The sequence below is a fragment of the Peromyscus californicus genome, unplaced genomic scaffold (assembly GCF_007827085.1).
Source record: "Peromyscus californicus insignis strain IS unplaced genomic scaffold, ASM782708v3 Scaffold_3__1_contigs__length_106647218, whole genome shotgun sequence".
Classification (NCBI taxonomy): domain Eukaryota; kingdom Metazoa; phylum Chordata; class Mammalia; order Rodentia; family Cricetidae; genus Peromyscus; species Peromyscus californicus.
Genome location: NW_026294551.1, coordinates 3,590,061 through 3,607,280, shown reverse-complemented (window position 1 = coordinate 3,607,280; position 17,220 = coordinate 3,590,061). Strand labels below are relative to the sequence as shown.

Below are 17,220 nucleotides of genomic sequence, written 5' to 3'. Positions count from 1 at the left end.
TGCCCTCCCAATAACTTCCTTAATTAAGTCTGCCCACCATGGAATGTGCTTAGATTTGGGGACCTTCCAGAGGCTGCAGCTTTACCTGGTGGCAGTAGCCAGAGCCCATGAACCATGCAGTGTGCCGCTGAATCCTGACACGCATGTCCTCACTAAATCCACCACCCTGGAAATGCATTTGGAGGCCATCCCGCCTGCCCACAGCAGATTTTCCAGATCCTGGCAATTGGAGCATGGTAAGGACCAGATATAGCTGTCAGGTCTGATTTCTTAAATCTGTTTGGTGGGGATGGCAGGAGGAAAATGGGAATGTGTGGCCTGGAGGGGAGAGGGAGGGAAGACACCAGGGCCCTGGCCTCTCTGTGCATGCTGGGTGAGAGCCAATTCCCACTGAGTCGGTGAACCCAGCCCAGGGGAGGGAGGGCAGGTGGGGTGGGCAGCTGGGGAGAGGCAGTGCCAGGCAGCAAACTGTACACCGCAGGGTCTGTGTGAGTAAAGCCAGGTGTTGACTCGCTTAGAATGTGTCACGTACGTTTCATTTCATTTTCCCCTGAGAGTTCAGGTGGTTTTTGCCGCATCACACATAGTTCCGATCCTATTGAGTCCCAGCCTCCCGCAGCGTACTGTCAATCCTACAGAGACACAGGGCAAGTTTCTGATTGAACGCAGCACTGGGGGTACCTGGTACCTCCTTGCAGCCTGCTGCATTTGAGGACAACCCTGGTGTCCATGCGTGACAGGTGACATATGACGTGACAGTTTGAGGAGTGGGAGGACGTGCTGGTCCGGTGTAGAAGAGAGGTCGTTTGTAAATAACGCATAATTAATGAGATCTGCTTAGGAGATTGCTGCGTCGTCGTCCTTAGCTGTGCAGTCTGCTACTTTCAGTCGCAGTCTGGGGACTGGGAGGACTCTGAGCAGGGGCTGGAGGAGGGCAGAGGGCAGAGGCAGAATCTAGGAAAATTAGAGATTTTTGTTGCATTTGATATCAATTCCTTTCACAGGCTGCTGACACGGCACATTTCACAGTCTGGAATTTATGGGCTCTCAGGCCCACAGACTCAAAAATGAAAATACAAACAAAGTTTCTAGAAAAAAAAACCCTGCCATCAGCAACATATTAAAATTTTAACATCCCTACCCCCCAAGTACACACACACACACACACACACACACACACACACACACACACACACACACTCAGAGACAGACAGACAGACAGACAGACACAGAGAGAGACAGAGAGAGATTCTGATGTCAGTGTTCTCATTTGGTCTGGGGACAGTATCATTATGTAATAGTCACACTATGTGCCACATCACAATACTTTTAGGCAGACTTTATGTAGTATGTACACGTAAAAGTGTCTTGCATTAGTATACCAGGAAAGTGCAAGGGGTCCACTGACTTCAGAGGAGGAGTCTTCAGTCTGCCTGCACTCTGTTCCCACAAGGACAGGGCTAGGCTCCCAGGAAAGAGCCCAGTGGAAGATTCCAGCCCCAGACAGGGCATGCGCATCCTTCCCTTTCCCTGTCTCCCTCCTCCTCCCCCCTCCTCCTCCGTGCCCTCTGCCTCCCCCTCCCTATTCCTTTTTCTCTTTGTCTTCCCTCTCCTTCCTCCCCAACAGCTGTTTCTGCCTTCCTCCTGGTCTTGGTCAGTGTCAGGCTCTGTCTGTCCATCTTCTTAACATTCCCATATCCCCTGCCTTCCTCCTGAAGTCCCCTGGTCCTTTCCCAAGCAGATGGGAGTAGAGGGATGAAGTCACAGGAAGTTCCAAAGGAGGATGATCCCTATGGGGAGGTCGCTCCTTGGTAAGGTGAGCCCCCAGAACCATCTCCATAGCATCACTGGGACCCCTCATCACTCCAGAAATCCCAGGGCTCTGAGTCAGGATAAGAGAAGTCAGAGTAGGGCAGCCACAGGACAGGATGGAGATTATTCACTGTGGGGATCTGAGGCCAGTGCTGAGTCTCCCTTCATTTACAATCAAACAACCAGCTACACTGACCTGCCCACAGAACCGTGGGGGTTTCCTGGAAGCCAAGCTACTGTAGGAGCAGATAGGGTGACCCAGAGTCCCACATAACTCCAACTGGTCTTTAGAAATTGGTCTGAACAGGGCAGTGGTGATGCACACTTTTGAGCTCAAGGCCAGCCTGGTCTACAGAGCAAGTTCCGGGACAGCCAGGGCTATACAGAGAAATTGGACTTGAAAAAAAAAACAACACTGGTCTGGACCAGAAAAGCCTGTTTTCTTCTATCCAAACGGTCAAAGTGGAAACAGCAGCCAGTCTCTGAACCAGGAAACTAAGCACGTGCCCAGGAAAGTGGGAGGTTGTCAGTTCTTGCTCTTGAGGCTTCTGGGGGGTGGGGTGCCATCAGGTAGTTACATACATAGCATGTTAGAGCCTGGGCGACCTGATGTCCCAGTGTGCTGATGCACACACAATGGGAAGTCGACACAAGCGGTTCCTACTGTGAAACTGTTCCTACTCCAGGAGCAATGAAAATGACTCCAGAAGCCAGCAAATGTCTCTGGTGACCACCGTCTTCACCACTGCCTCGGTGGGAAGCCATTGGATAATGCCCTGCCCAAAGGAGCCTCCTTCCGCACAAAGGCGGCAAGTTGTGGGCATTCATAAGAAACAATAATCCTCTGTGTATTTATTTGGTGGCGGGCCCCCAAAGAGCCAAAGAACTAAAACAAACAAACAACAACAACAACAACAACAAACCAGGGTCAGCATACTGGGACCAACTGTAGGCAAAGATAGGTTTGAGTCAAGCTCGGCCTCTAATTGCACACTCGGGGGAAGACAGGCCAGGAATGCACGGTGCTCGTGTGTGCCCAGGCAGAGGAGCAGGAGGCAGGATTTGGGGGCGGTTTCCGGGGGCGGTGACTTGTGGCTTAAATGTCTGAGGGTGAGACACTTCTTGCTGACGAGGGTTTTGCAGGTAAGACCCAGAGCAGACAGAACTTGGTGGTCAGTGCCAGCATTTCCCTTGGCCAAGCACTGAGAAGGCTCTGTTGTCACTTGGTTGTCCTGTCAACCCCTCCTGGAATGAGATACGTCCATGGAACAGAGCTACACTACTATCCTGGGTCCTGTTGAAGAGGCCATCTCAGGCCTAAGCTATCAGCAGTCACCAGCTCAGAGCCCAAGGTGCTCATTGCTGAGTCCTCCGTTCCTGGCTTCTCACAAACCGTCACTTTGTTCGCGCAGCATTCAGGGTTAGTTATCTAGGCCATCTCTACATGCCACTGCCCATACTCAAGTACCCTGAGGGAGAGGGAGAGGAGTGGGGGTGGAGGTGGGTGGTTTTTCCTCGAAGTGGAAGCAGGTGGGACGCCTGTTGTACGCACATGCACATCTGCCAACCCAGCACCACTGCGATGTGGACTCAGTGGCAGGGACAGACAAAAGTAAGCAGACTGTCCCCACAGTGGTGTCCCCATCTATGGGGCAGGCTCTGTGCCCGAGTTTTAGGCTGACTAGGAGCTCAGAGGTGAGGGAACCTGAGACCTTTCTTTGGATGTAGGTGCAGCCAAACTCTAGGTCAGCAGAGGCAGCTGAACTCAGGAACACAGGTGAGAAGGGAACCCGGAAATCAAGACCATTCATTGTCCAAGGCAGACCTCAGGGAGGCCCGGCTGTGCGTGCGCAGACTGACAGAACTACCACAGCCGTGGGCCAGCCCTAACACCAGGACTTCAGAGAAGGACTATATTTGGAGAAAAGGGTCTTTAAATAGGTGACCGAGTTAAAATGAGGTCAGATAGAGTAGGCCTGACCCACTGCCATGAGAAGCTATCAAAGCCCGGACACACTGACGGCCAGCCACGTGAGCACACAGGGAGATGACAAGAAGGGAGACTGCCTCTCGCTCTCAATATCTCCTCAGCAGCCACTTCAAGACTGCACATGGATTTTTATTTATCCAGCCTTAGAGGGAGCCAGCTCTGATGACACCTCCATCTCGAGCTTCGAGCCTGAATAATGGAGAAAATAAATGTCCGCTGCTTGGGCCGCCCAGGCCAGAACACTCTGTTAAGGCAGCATAAGATATGGATACAGTCCCCAGTTGGCTCGATGCTGCTCTGGGGGAGCACTGAGAGTCCAGCAGAGCTGGGAAGAATGAGAAAGGAAAACACGCTCCAAGGAGAGAACATAAGTCACTTGCTGATCCGCAGGCCTGGTTTCTAACAAATGTGGCTTTCCTTTCTTCATAGCAATGAGATAAACGCAGACATCCTGGAGAAAGGAGAGTCCCTGTGTGCATGATAAGCTGAAGACAGGGAGAGCGTGAGCAGGTAGACCCAGCCCTGGAGGTAGAGGACAGGGCGTGAGTAGTGTGAGTAGCGAGGCCCCATGTAAACTGATGAGAAGACAGCGTCTCCCTCAAAGACCACTTGCCCCAGTGATGGCTGTCCTGCTGTGCTCAGCTCAGTGGGTGTCTTCCTGGTCTCCAGGACACTGTTTTTAGGCTCTGGGGGGAAATACCAAGACAGACAGCTACCGAGATGAACCTGAACAGGCTGATGCTCAGAGGCCCCGCAAGACCCTGGGCCTGTCCATCACCGGCATCTACAGACCAGTTGGTGGGGACCAGCTTGATGTAGGCGGATGGAAAACAGCAGTGCGCCTCCATGGAGAACAAGTTTCTGGATCAGCCGTTTCCAGCAAGTCCAGATGGAAGAATTAAACACGACCTTGCCTGGCAGTCTCTTCTCTTCACGGTCGGGAGAGGGGGGCTCACATCCATCAGCAGGGGGAGATACAAACCAGGAGTGTCCGACCTGTTGCGCATGGATTGTGAGCACACACACATGTTTATTTTGTGTGATACTGCAGTGTGATGTCATTTATAAAGTCCACACCTAAAATGCTGGGTGGATGTGGTGGTCTAGCTGTAATTTAATTGCTTGGAGGACAGAGTTGGGGAACCTCTGCAGCAAGCTGGCTAATTAAATTAGCCTTCTCATTAAGCTCTGGGTTCAGGGAGAGACTCTGCCTAAAAGAGTTGAGGAGTGATCAGGGAAGACTCCCAGCACCAGCCTTGGGCCTACACACATACACACATGTGCATTTGCACCCACATATATGTTCTACTACATACATATGCTGAGCATCTCAATGTTTTCACACATACATACATAGGTCCTACACACATGTGCTCAAAGATCTAGATGTTTTAAGTAAGTTGATGATGCTGTATTGGGCCGCATTGGTAGCTACCCTGAGCCACATGTGGTTGACAGGCTTAGGTTGCCACCACCATTATAATGAGGATTATCTACCATTAAAAGGGGGACACACTGCTCACACTAGCTGATTCCACTTTTGGAAGATTATGGAGAAGCTGGACTCTCGGAGGCGGAATTATCAAGTCAGGTGATTGCCAAGGCCGGGGACACAAAGATGGACAGAGGCGGTGGTAACCTGGCGATGTGAGCGTGTTGTGCTGAAAAAAAGTCAAGAGCCCAGTTGGCTGTGTAGAGTTGGCCACAGGTAAAAATAAAAAGCTTGCCTATCCGCTGGGTTCCCCAGGATTAGGCAATAGACAGCAGCCTACCAGAAAGGTGCCAGCATTCCGTGTTACAGATGAGAAGCCAAGGCCAGGTGATTAGGTAAGCTGCTGTTCCGTCAGCATCAAGTCAGGAGTTTGCCTTCGGCAGTCCCAGCATCCCTCAGGTGCTGGTGTATAAAGGAAGAAGAAATGCCTCCCCCCAGATCCTGAGCTTCCTGTGCTATGGAGGTCACCCTGACTTGCAAAGTGCACAGTGAGAGAGGAGAAAGGGCTGGTGGCAGCGAGGGCCACTCTTAGAACAAGATAGCACTGAAGATCAATTTGCAATGCACCTGAACGAGGGGCTCCCGCGGTGCAAACGTGCCGTCCGCACCGACCTTCGCTGACTGGGAGGTTTGCATCTGTGCTGCGTGAATTTCAATTCGGCAAATTATGCTTAAAACACGTGTAACCCCAAACTGAATGTAAACACACCAGAAACCTGGCTGCTGTCATCTACTGGGAGTACATACAGTCACACACACGTGCACTGAGGCTTCACTCCGGACAGTTCTCTAGGGACTGGGCTTCTGTTCTTCCCTGTTTCTACCCTCAGGGCTTCCAGCTGGCCTTGGGGGTCGGTGCTCCCAGCAGGAGCTGATGATGTCACTCTACATGGTAGCATAGCTCTGCACCACCAAAATGCAAAGCCTGCAGACACTAAGCTTCCAGTTTGGGTGTTTCAGTCAAGGGTCTCTTCTGAGGGTTTCCTGTTTTTCTCATTAAATAAGTCACCTGGGCTGGGGCCACTGACCTGCCTGGCAACCTCATCAACATCTATTTCCCTTTATCTTTGAGGAAGAAATGACTGCTCATTCCCTGGGAATGGTTGCTAGGAGCAGAATGTCCGATACACAGATGTGATTAAGAGAATTCAATTAACATCACCTTTCAGCTGACCATGGGGACATGTTGCTAAACACTGGATGTGGGTACCTGTGTGCATATATGCATGCCTGTGTCTGCATGCATGTGGTTGTATGTAGCTGTGTGTATAGGTCTACGTGTATGCACATGTGTATCTGAGTGTATAAGCATGTGGGCAAGTGTGTGCATATGTACCTATGTGTGAACCCATGCTTGCATATGTGTGCATGCCTGATCATATGTGTGCATGTTAGTGTGTATGAACACATCCCACACAAACATCTTATGTACTGGGAAAAGGCCTCCATGGAGGAAGGGGAGGGCTCTGGAGATGAGTAAAACTATTCTCCCTGCAGTGGGCATCAGAGTGGAGAATTCATACACCTTCTAAGCTTTAAAGCCTTGGGGGAGACTACTTTTCAAAGAATTTGAAATATATATCTGAGGACTGCTTCTAAAGTGAACAATCATCTCCTAATTTCTGTTTGGAAAAAAATGCATCTTCTAGTCTTTTAAAGAGTGGCATAGAATTTGGGGACAGGGTCAGTGGCTAAGGCCTGCCTGTGTCCTTCAAAACAGGCCTGGAATGATTGGCTACAAGATGGCCCTTCCGTGTAACAAAATAACAGAAGTGATTATCAAAGAGCAGTGAAGCCAGGACAAGACACATGGCAGAAGCTGCTTCCCTGAGATGTCTCAAGAGCTGGGAAGGGGACACAGTGTCTGGGCCTCTCAGCAGGTGTGACAGCTTGCTTCACTTGTCTACATTTTCCAAGAAGAACCTCGGTTATTTCTCTTCTTGTGTCGTAATGAAGACATGTGAAGGGTTAACTTTGCTTTAAAGAGACAATACTCCTCCAAGCTACAGAGATGGCTCAGCAGTTAAGAGCATGCACCGCTCTGCAGAAGCCCCAGGTTTGGTTCCCAACAACCATGTGGACTCATGACTACCTATAACTCCAGCTCCGAGGAATCTGACACTTCTGGTCTCTGCAGGCACACGCACCCCTGTGCATGTACTTGACTACACACAGATTCACAGACACACATATACTTAAAATAATGATGTAGTCTTTAAAATTAAAAATAAAGAGAGGCTGGGCATGGTCATGATGCCTTTAAACCTAGCATTCAGGAGGCAGAGGCGGACATAAATAACAGAAAAATAATAATCAGAAAAAAGATAGCAATCCTGTTAGAGGTCTCCAGATCTCTGAACTAAAGGCAGGCTGGTTTAAGGTCATCAGAAGGAGAGAATGAGATACACACACTGAAGGTCCAACCACTCTTGGTTACACTCTACAGCTCTTGATGATACTCAATGACAACCAGGAAATTCGCCTACAGTGGGAACCGTGTTCTGGAACAAGAACACCTCTACCCGTGTCTCCGTGAGAGTTCAATTCCTCACCATGCCGGCGGTTATTCCTCACCATGCCGGCGGTTATTCCTCACCATGCCGGCGGCTGGGACATACAGTTGTTCCAGCGCGGCGGTTCCTCCAGGACAGGAAGCATCACTCTAGCTGCTTTTTATCAATTAGTTATCAACCCCTTCCCAACGTTGGTCCTGGTGGCTCAGACCTATGAGGCAGGAGCTGGTGTAGGGCTCTTGCCAGTGTGTGCTGGGGAGGGGAAAGCGAGACCTGGGGAAGCCTTGTCATCCTAGCTATCATGAGGAGTGGCACCCAGAGACCAGTCTGAGCCTTTCTTTTTCTTTTTTTTCCTTTGTCACCCACACAGCTCCACAAAACAGAGATGGACGGAAAATACTAAGACTGTAAATAACGGAATGAGAAAAGCTAGTCATTCGGTGCTGCCCAGAAGGGCTGAGTTAGGGTTTCAGGAAGCCAGGCTCTGCTGCAGCTCTCTAAGGAATGGCTGGAGTTGCACCTCCTGAGAATTTGCTCCAGACAGAACACAGCTGCAGTGGGCTTGGTGACCAGGCAGCATGATCCTTAGCGTAGGAAGAGGCGTTCGAAAAGCCTCCCATGAACTCTTTCTCCTCTTCCTGGTCCTGCTGCCTTCCCACTCAGTCTGTGTGGGCTAAGCAAGGCCCAGGGCAGACTGCAAAGCTCTGAGCTAAACAAACTCTTAAAAGGGCAGGGAACCTCCAATGAGCCATTTTTCAGACTTTAATTCTACCGAGTGGAACTTAAAAGGCCTTTCCATTTGCTCAGCTTGCATTCCCTCTGCCCGGGGCAAACAGCCTCCCTCCAAGGAGTCAAGAACAATCAGCAGAGAGTGCACAGCTCAGCTAACCATCCAGTGCCAATCTGCCGCAGAAGCCAGGGTTCAACCCTGCATAGCGGCTGTGTAGGCCAGCAACTGGAAGACATCTGGATTTTACTGTCAAGAACCGCCCTACAGGAGCTCAGCCAGGGCCCTGTTTGATCAGATCAACAGCCTCTACAGCTTGATTTCATTTCCAGGAGCAAAAACCTACGAAGGATCCGAGTGACACAGTTCCATGCTCTGCAGAGCATCGCCTGATGTGGGGCCTGCAGCATTGGAGCTCTGGGCCTGGGAACCCAAGTGCTCTGTCAGTCATGAGCTGGGCAACCCCGACCTTGCTGAGCGCAGGGAGAGCATCTATGCACATAACATGAGCAGCAACAAGATACAGGTGCGAGACATCCCTTGGCCAGAGCATGGGTGTAAAGAGCTAACACCTAGCTGGGGTAGCCTGCGCTTGTGCACGGCACCTCGGACAGGCACACATTCCCAGCTCTTGACACTTGGCCGGTCATGAGAACTGATGCAAACAGAGCAGCCCTAGGCATGCCTGGGTTCGGAGAGTGTTTCCCTGGCCCCTGCTCAGCTCCTGGCCCTCGCTTACCTCTTCATTAGTATTCCCAGACATCAAGTCAATCCAAGTTACCTGGACATAGGAGGAGGATGCAACCAGAGCAAACCCTTGCTAGGGCCACCCAGGTACTTCCCAGACATTTTCCTGCATGCTGATGAGGAGACACCAATACTAACGAACTAGCAAGATGGAAAAAGCATACAAGGAAGATTCCCAAGGAAAGATGTCCCTCCTCACAACACCACCAGATGAGGAAGGCTCCACCTGAGCCAGACTCCTCCAGCACCTCTTTGACGCTCAGCTCCATGGGAACCTGGCACACATTTCCCACTGTGGCTCCCAAGACCCACTAACCAGGGTATCTGGGGTGGAGAAGGAGGAATGACCTGGTTTCCCATCAGCCACACCTCTTAGGTAACATGGGAGAGTCTGGCCCTGATCCTCTGTGGTAGCTTTACTTTGTGTTTATGAACTTGCTTTCTCTCCTGGCATTCAGAGCTCTGAGGAAACCTCAGCCAAGGCTATTCATAGGCCAAGGGCATCCCTGGGGAGAAGAATGAGTTCATAGCCACAGCACAGGTGCCAAGTGTAACCAAGGTTCCCAGTTGGCCCAGGCCACACTGGGGAGTGACGACTGGAGCTCCCGAGCTAAGCTGAACCCAGATTCCCTCCTGCTGTCTAGACTGGCCACTTGGGCAAAGCTTTTTACCACCTGTGCTCGGACCCAGACCCTGCTAGAAGCAGAAGCTGTGGTCACACAGTGGGATTCCACCCTAGGTCAGACCTGGAGGGAGCCAGGGAGGAGGGTTTGGCACAGTGACATGGAATATAAATGACTCTTGTAAACAGAGTTTAATAAAAAGGCAGTGAGGGAATTTATGAGCAACCCAAGGATAATTAAAATTATTTATCTACTTACCTCCCTTGCTGGCTGATCAGTCTATTAATTATCTATTATGTACATGCTGATTTGCATTTCAGTGAGGGGGGGTAAGGGCAGGTGAGCAACACAGGGGTGGGGGAGGGGGTCAGGACTCACATGGTGGGAACAGTACCAACACTCCTTTGGGCAGAGCGTGGCTCCCCTCTGTTGACCCCTATTCTCACATCACTCGCCCTCCCTCCCCCTGCCCGCATGGGCCACCCCTGGCCACTGAGAACCAGCCATGACAGAGTAGAAAGCATCACAGACCTGTTTGCAGAATGGACCACTCCTAGAACAGGTTCCCTCCGAAAAGACCTGTGGGCCAGCTCCGGGGAAGGCTGGCCGATTCCCCTTGATGCTTCTGAAAAGGAAAACAAGAGAATGAAATCATTTTCAATCTCCTCTTATATCTGGGAGACATCAGACGCATATTGTCCTGTGTTCTTGATTAGAAATATCACAGGATGTAGTGCAGTGTCTTTTGAACGCTGTGAATGAGGAAATACTGGGACGGGTGGGGGGGAGGGAGGAGGGGTGGGAGGCACAACCAGGTGCTTGCTGGCCAGTCAGTCTGAAAGTTGAAGGACAACTCCAAGATGAGAAGATGTCTCGTGGGCCAGAGGGAGGGTGTCGGTGGGTGAGAACAGGATGAGCTGACAAAGGAGGGCCACTGATGGATAGCCCCTCTGATCTGTCTCCCACAAGGGACCCATTCTCCTTTCCAGCCAGCACAGCCCTCGTGAGGCTATGTCCTCAGTGTCAACTTCACTACCAGCCTTTGTTCCCAAGCACTGGGCTCAGCTCAGTGGCAATGTCACACCCCAAGGGACCACCAGGCCTATAATGATGCCTTGGAGCCTAGTTAGGCTGCCCTTCCATCTAAACCTGCCAGAGTTCCCCCCAGCTAGCCACAGGCAGCCCTCCTTTATCCTGAGCTGCCTCTCACAGCTTCCAATGTGGAGCCTCTCGCATTGGCTCTCAGCCAGACATTAAAGAGTGTAGTAAGGTCCAGCGAGACCTAGGTCCTGCATCTCTGCTGGACTGTGTCTGCAATGGGTGGATACAGGCCTTCTCTGGTCTGTACTTGGTGGGTTCCCCACAAAGCCACATGATAAATTCCCAGGACCCAACTTGAGATGTTTGGAGAGGGGCCTGATAGATGATCAGCTGTGAGGACGGCACCTTCCTTCGTACAGGGTTAGTACCCTTGTAAGTAGCCTGCCCGCTCCTGCATGTTATGATAAGGTTGATGTGAGGTCTGCCTACACCTTGAACTTGGGTTTCCAGTCTCTGTAACTCGGAGAAGCAAATATGTGGCATGGCATGTGCCCATGGCATCTCACCAGAGCGGTCCACATCCACCATCCTTAAGGCAGCTGGTTACGGGTTAGACACTCACAACTGGGAAGCAGTTCTGCATGGCAAGCAGCCTCACCCAAATCATCGACTCTTTCTTACTCTACCTCTTCTGAGCCTTCCTCACATGACCTGCGCCACCTCACCCTACACCCTGCCAAACACCACATCCTCCTCCTTCCCTGGCCTCTGCCCTACTCTCTGAGAACTTTTTGAACAAATCAACCTGACCTCAGGGCCCTTGCACAAACTGTCCTGTCTCTGGGTGCTCTTCCCTGAGACCTCCGAATTCTGACAGCGTGTCCTTCCTCACTCAGGTGTCCCCTCAGAGAGGCCTCTCTGCACCCTGAAGTCTGCCTCTGTCCTCTGCCCTGTCACTGTCATGGCCGGTGGGCATCATCTGTGGAGTCATTAGCATGGACACCCGAATGACAGCTTCCTGACAGCACACCAGGTGGCCCCAAGAATGCAGAGCCCAGAAAAACACCCCCACACAGCAGCACTTGGCACACGGTGAGTCATACATGCATTCATTCAGGCATAAGCAGCACAGTTGTCCTGGACCCCTGTTACAGCTCCCAGCCCCAGTCTCCTGCATGTCACGCACGTCCCAGCCCACTTCTTTCAAAGAGTAAAAGCTGGGGTCTGAGGAGATGGCTTCATGGATAAAGGGCCTGCCATGCAAGCATGAAGACATGGGTTTGGTCCCCAGCACACATGTAACAAGCTGGGTGCTGTGGCACATGTCTGTAATCCCAGCACGGCGGAGACAGATAAGAGTCCATGGACTTACCGGCCAGTCAGTCTAGCCCAATCAGGCGAGCCCCAGGGCCCAGCAAGGGACCGTCTCAAAAAAATAAGGTGGAGTGTGACTAAGGAAGACACTGAATGTAGATCTCCCCATTCATGTGCACACATTTGCTTAGGCACCCACACAAAAGTACCACACACACACACACACACACACACACACACACACACACACACACACACACACACACACACACACAAGGAGGGGCAAGTTTCTTGACTTTTTGTCGTATTTTCAAGGCTTCCAAATTAAGTTCATGTTCCCAAGGAGCTAGGCTCTTCACAGTCAGCCATACTTTTTTCCTTCGTGACTCTCAGCTTCCCACCTTCTCCACACCTGAGTCCTAGCAAGCCTCCACATCCTGGTGCATGCTAACCTGCACAGAACCCCTGCTGTGTTCCTGGGGTGAGTTGTCACCAACTCAAGGTTTCTGCCAACCTTTCCTCATCCGTACCCCTAGGGATAGTTCTTGTATTCCTGCTCCTTTCTTCTCCTGAATTCCCCACATTGCCATGGGAACAGCTCGCCAGTGGCTGCCTTTTCCCACCTGTTGGGGTCCACACAACATAGGACTGGGGTTCTGAGTGGGTTCTGAACTAAAAGCCTCCCTCTACCTCCCACACTCCTTGTGGCTTCTGCCTAGACCTGCAGCTCTCTGTGGAGGGAATATGCTCTGCCATCCTAGGGAGTGTGACGAGTCATTCTCATGTTGCCTCAGTTTCCACAGCCTTATGAGAGCAAGCAACCTGTGTTCATAAAACACGCAGCAGGACAGTGTCTTGTTAGAGGAGTTCACTGCTGGGCTCATCTGGCCAGACCTCATGGCTGTGGAATATTTGATGGTCAGCTTTTGTGTCTACCTGGAGAGTCCTAGCCATGCATCCCGACATTATCTAGATTTTCCTTGACTCACCTGACAGCTATGATCTGTTCCCTTCATGGGAGATGAATCCCAGGGTGTGGGTGGGCCTGATTCAATCATCTTAAAATGAAGAGTGAGGTGGGCTTGATTTGAGGCTGGGCTGGCAACTCCCAGTTGAGCCTGCAGAATCTGGGCAAGTCACCTCCTGAGAGCCGTGAGATCAGTCATCAGTCTATCTGGCCATCTGGCCAGCTGGCTCCCATGGTTCTATTTACTGGGCCTGTGGAGGTCTCTTCTGGACTGGACTTCTCCTAGAAAGGCTGTGTCTGTCAAGATTCTAGAAAAGCCTCCCCATCCCCGCCGCCACATCCCTGCAGGAGTTTCACAGCCTTGGCAGTGGAAAATGGACACTGGAAAAGCCACCTTGGGGATAAGGGCTTCCCATTCATAAGTGTGGAACCCGCTGGCCATCTTGACTCTGTAAAGTTGGGCAAGGCTGCATTGAGGACACTAAGTCTGAGCTTAAGCCCCAGCCCCAAGCCCATGGCCTTTGCCCCGGGCTTCCTAGAGGTGTCCCTAACCCTTTTCTGGCCCCACCACTCCCCCGTTTCCTGACTTCCTTATGATGTGCAACAGCCGCAATGCAGAGACGCCACACTGAGCGCCCAGTACTAGGGCAAACTGTGTTCAGAATCAATTCTCAGGGCTGTGAATACCAAGGCGAGGTGGAGCTGCTGGGAATTACACATACCAGGGAAGATCCAAGAGCCGAAGAGGAGGGCTGGGCTGAAAAGGGGGTGGGAAGATTTTCCAAAAAAAAAGCAAGAGGAGACAGCCAACAGAGCAAGCACCGCCTGCCCCCCCTGCCTGGCAGCATGTGAGTAGGTGGTGCATGGCTAGACCCTGCAAGGAAGAGGGACAAGTGTCTCTGTGTGTCCAAGTCAGGATGCCAGGCTAACAGAACAGTGTCCCAAGGCAGGCGGGCGCAGACAGCAGAGCTCACTCCCAGTGACAGGCGCCTTCCTGGGCTGGGGACACTGGGCTGGTGGAAGGCTATGCTAGCCCACCTGTTCCACAGAACAGAAGAGCTCAGGCTGGGGAAGCCTTGGCCCCTGTAGGAAGTAAACAAGACCCAGAGACCTCGGGGGTCTCTGAAACTTGTGTCCTTGAGATTGTGCTGGCAGAATAAACTGTCCTTGCGCCCTTAAGTCTTCCCTGGGTAGAGCTTAGGTGAAGACAGGGGAAAGGAGCGACGCTCTGTGGCCTCTGCAGCCTCCACAGTGTGACTTGATAGCCATCACAATGGTCAGCACAGAATGCTGGGGGCCTACCCCAAAACACACGATCTGCACTTGGGTAGCACTTAAGAGTCCCATATGGATGACCCCGCCACCCTGCTCTTGCTGGCGCTGACCAGATTGCTACAGCTAACTCCTGAGTTCCTTCCCCCACTTCTGAAACCCACTGGGCTGGCTCTTCCATGGCCGGACTGACTGTCAGGGTGGGGCATCAGGGTGAGGGAAGGCTTCTGCTGACTACAAGGGTTCGCTTAGTGTAGGATCAGGCCAGATCTGCTCAGAAACAGAAACCTCCCAGGCACAGGCCCTGCCACAGAGCATTAAGTTTAGGGGTTCCATGTGGCATGTCTCTGCTCAGTTATTCATCACTCCATTACCCCAGCCTGGACCCTTACCCTAATGCTCCTGGCAGGCCCCAGGTGGAGCCATCCCCTAGGCTATGATCAGTGCTGTCTTGTCTGGGTATAAGGGAATAGACAGAGAGTCTCTACAGTTCCCAAAGGGTCTGGGGACAGCCTTGAGGAGGAGGGGGAGGGGCAGGTGGGGTCCTGTCTCTTTCCGCTGTAGAATGACACGGTCTGCAGGTCCGCTGTCTGTGTCGCTGGTCCAGAACCCTGACTCCTACCGTGAGCTGCAAACCGTGAGCTGCAAAGGGACTGGGAATCTTAGCCTCCAGCAAAGCTGCTGTGGCTGTGGCACCTCCCCTGGAGAGCAGAGCGTGCTCTCAGGTTCCTGAGTGCACCAGAAGCCCTCGGCAGCAAACCCTGTGCATCTTCCCATATGCAGGAGCTACTGTGCAGTCACATGGGGGATTGACTCCAGGATCTCCATGGATATCAGAATCTGAAGATGCTCCAGAGCCCAAGATAAAGTGGTGTAATGTTTTCATAAAACCTATGCAAACTGTCCCATATATCATAAATGTTAATTTTCATTACATTTTATTTATTTATTATATGTGGATGTGGATGTGTGTGCCACAGCATACACAGGGAAGTCAGAGGACAACTTGTGGGGGTCAGCTCTCTCCTTCCATCATTATGAGGTCTTGGAAAACCGGCTCAAGTTATTGGGCTTGGTGACACTTGGTGACAGGCCCTTTATCACCGAGTCGTCTTGCTCACCCTCTCCCATATACATAATTTACTTAAAATAAGGTTTCATTTACATTTTTTATTTGTTCATTTGGTGTGTGTGGAGGTGTCCATGTGTGTAGTATATATGAATTCACTTTCCTGGGAGTGTACATGGAGAGCTGGGGTGACAGAAAGTGTCCACTTTACCTTTTGAGATGGGGTCTCTTACTGAACCTGGAGCCTTTCCGCAACTGGCTAGGCGGACTGAACAGTGAATCCCTAGGGTGTCGTCTACCTCTTCTAGCACTGGGGTAACAGGCATGTACCTCCACGTCTAGCTTTTTACGTGGGTGCTGGAGATCTGCATCCAGGTCCTCCTATTGCATAGCCGGCGTGTTCCCCAGGGAGCCATCTCTCCAGCCCCCCAACAGACCGTGAACCTTCACCAGGCTACCTATGAGACTGGGGCAATGTCACACTTGTAAGCAGCTGAGCTCTGCCCTGTTTAGGGACTGGCGACAAGAAAGAAAAAGGCTATGCACACTCAGGGCAGGAGCAACGATGTTTCCTGAATATTTCCATCTGTGGTTGGTTGAACCCGCAGACGTGGAGTCCACAGACGGAGAAGCCCGGCTCCTCTCCACAGATTGTTCCTGACAAGCTGAGTTGGGGGCCTCAGGTGGTCAGACCATCTTGGAGGGCAGTGAGAGGTCACAGCCTCTAAGTTGTATCTCAGCCATAACCACAGAGACTTGTAAGGGGGTCACAGGTAACCGGGCCTAACAGGAAATCCGCAAAGTATGTGGTTTGCTTTTTTCTCTTTTAAAGGCAGGGTCTCTTGTGTCCCAACCATGACTCTGAACTTCTTTCTGGTCTTCCCGCCCCTGCCTGCTGGGATTAGTACGATGATCTTATCGATTATCTTCAATGTTTTCCCAGGACAGGAGTGACAGGGAAGCAGATGGGGTGACAAAGAGTCCCCAGGAGCAGGCAGGACCACTGAGCCTCCCATAAACAGATGAAATAGCAGAAATCAGGTCAGAGCCCCACTCAGCAGGATGCCCTCCTTGCTCCCGAATGCACAATGGCAGCAGCCAAGTGTCAGTGAGGGCAGAACAGGCCAGAGACCTGCACTGGCCGGTCCACAGTGTCGGAGGCGGAAGCAGGGTCTGGTGCCTTCTGAGAGCTGCCACTGGTGCACTGCCTGGTGAACAGGGAGCCGAGCACCGAGAAGAGTCTCACGGCCACTCTCCCAAGGAGCCGCACGAGGCCAGGGCTGAAAGGCATAACCATGTCCTCTCTCTCTCTCTCTCTCTCTCTCTCTCTCTCTCTCTCTCTCTCTCTCTCTCTGTATGTGTGTGTGTTATACACTTATGTGAGCATATGTACACACAGCTGTGTGCCATGCATGCACGCATGTGTGGAGACCAGTGGTCAACACGAGTGCCTTCCTTTACGGTTCCTCACCTTACGGTTTGAGTCCGGGTCTCTCACTGAACCTGGAGCTTGCTGATTCATCAGGGTTAACTGAACAGTGACCCCTGGGAATCCTCCTGCCTCCACTTCCCAGTGCTAGGATTATAGGCACACGCCACTGCCCCATGCCTGTTCTGTCTTGTTTTTTAAATGAGTGCCGATGGCTTTCACTC

General features: G+C 51.7%; 1 protein-coding gene across 3 annotated transcripts in view; it reads right to left on the bottom strand.

Annotated features, from left to right (window-relative positions):
- Nucleotides 1-17,220, bottom strand: part of Rbfox3 (RNA binding fox-1 homolog 3) — a 427,534-nt gene that overhangs the window by 172,250 nt on the left and 238,064 nt on the right. For all 3 annotated transcript variants that reach the window (XM_052758942.1, XM_052758941.1, XM_052758943.1), the window contains exon 3: nt 10,436-10,529. The gene's annotated coding sequence lies outside the window, so the exon portion shown is untranslated. The remainder of the gene's footprint in view (nt 1-10,435; nt 10,530-17,220) is intronic.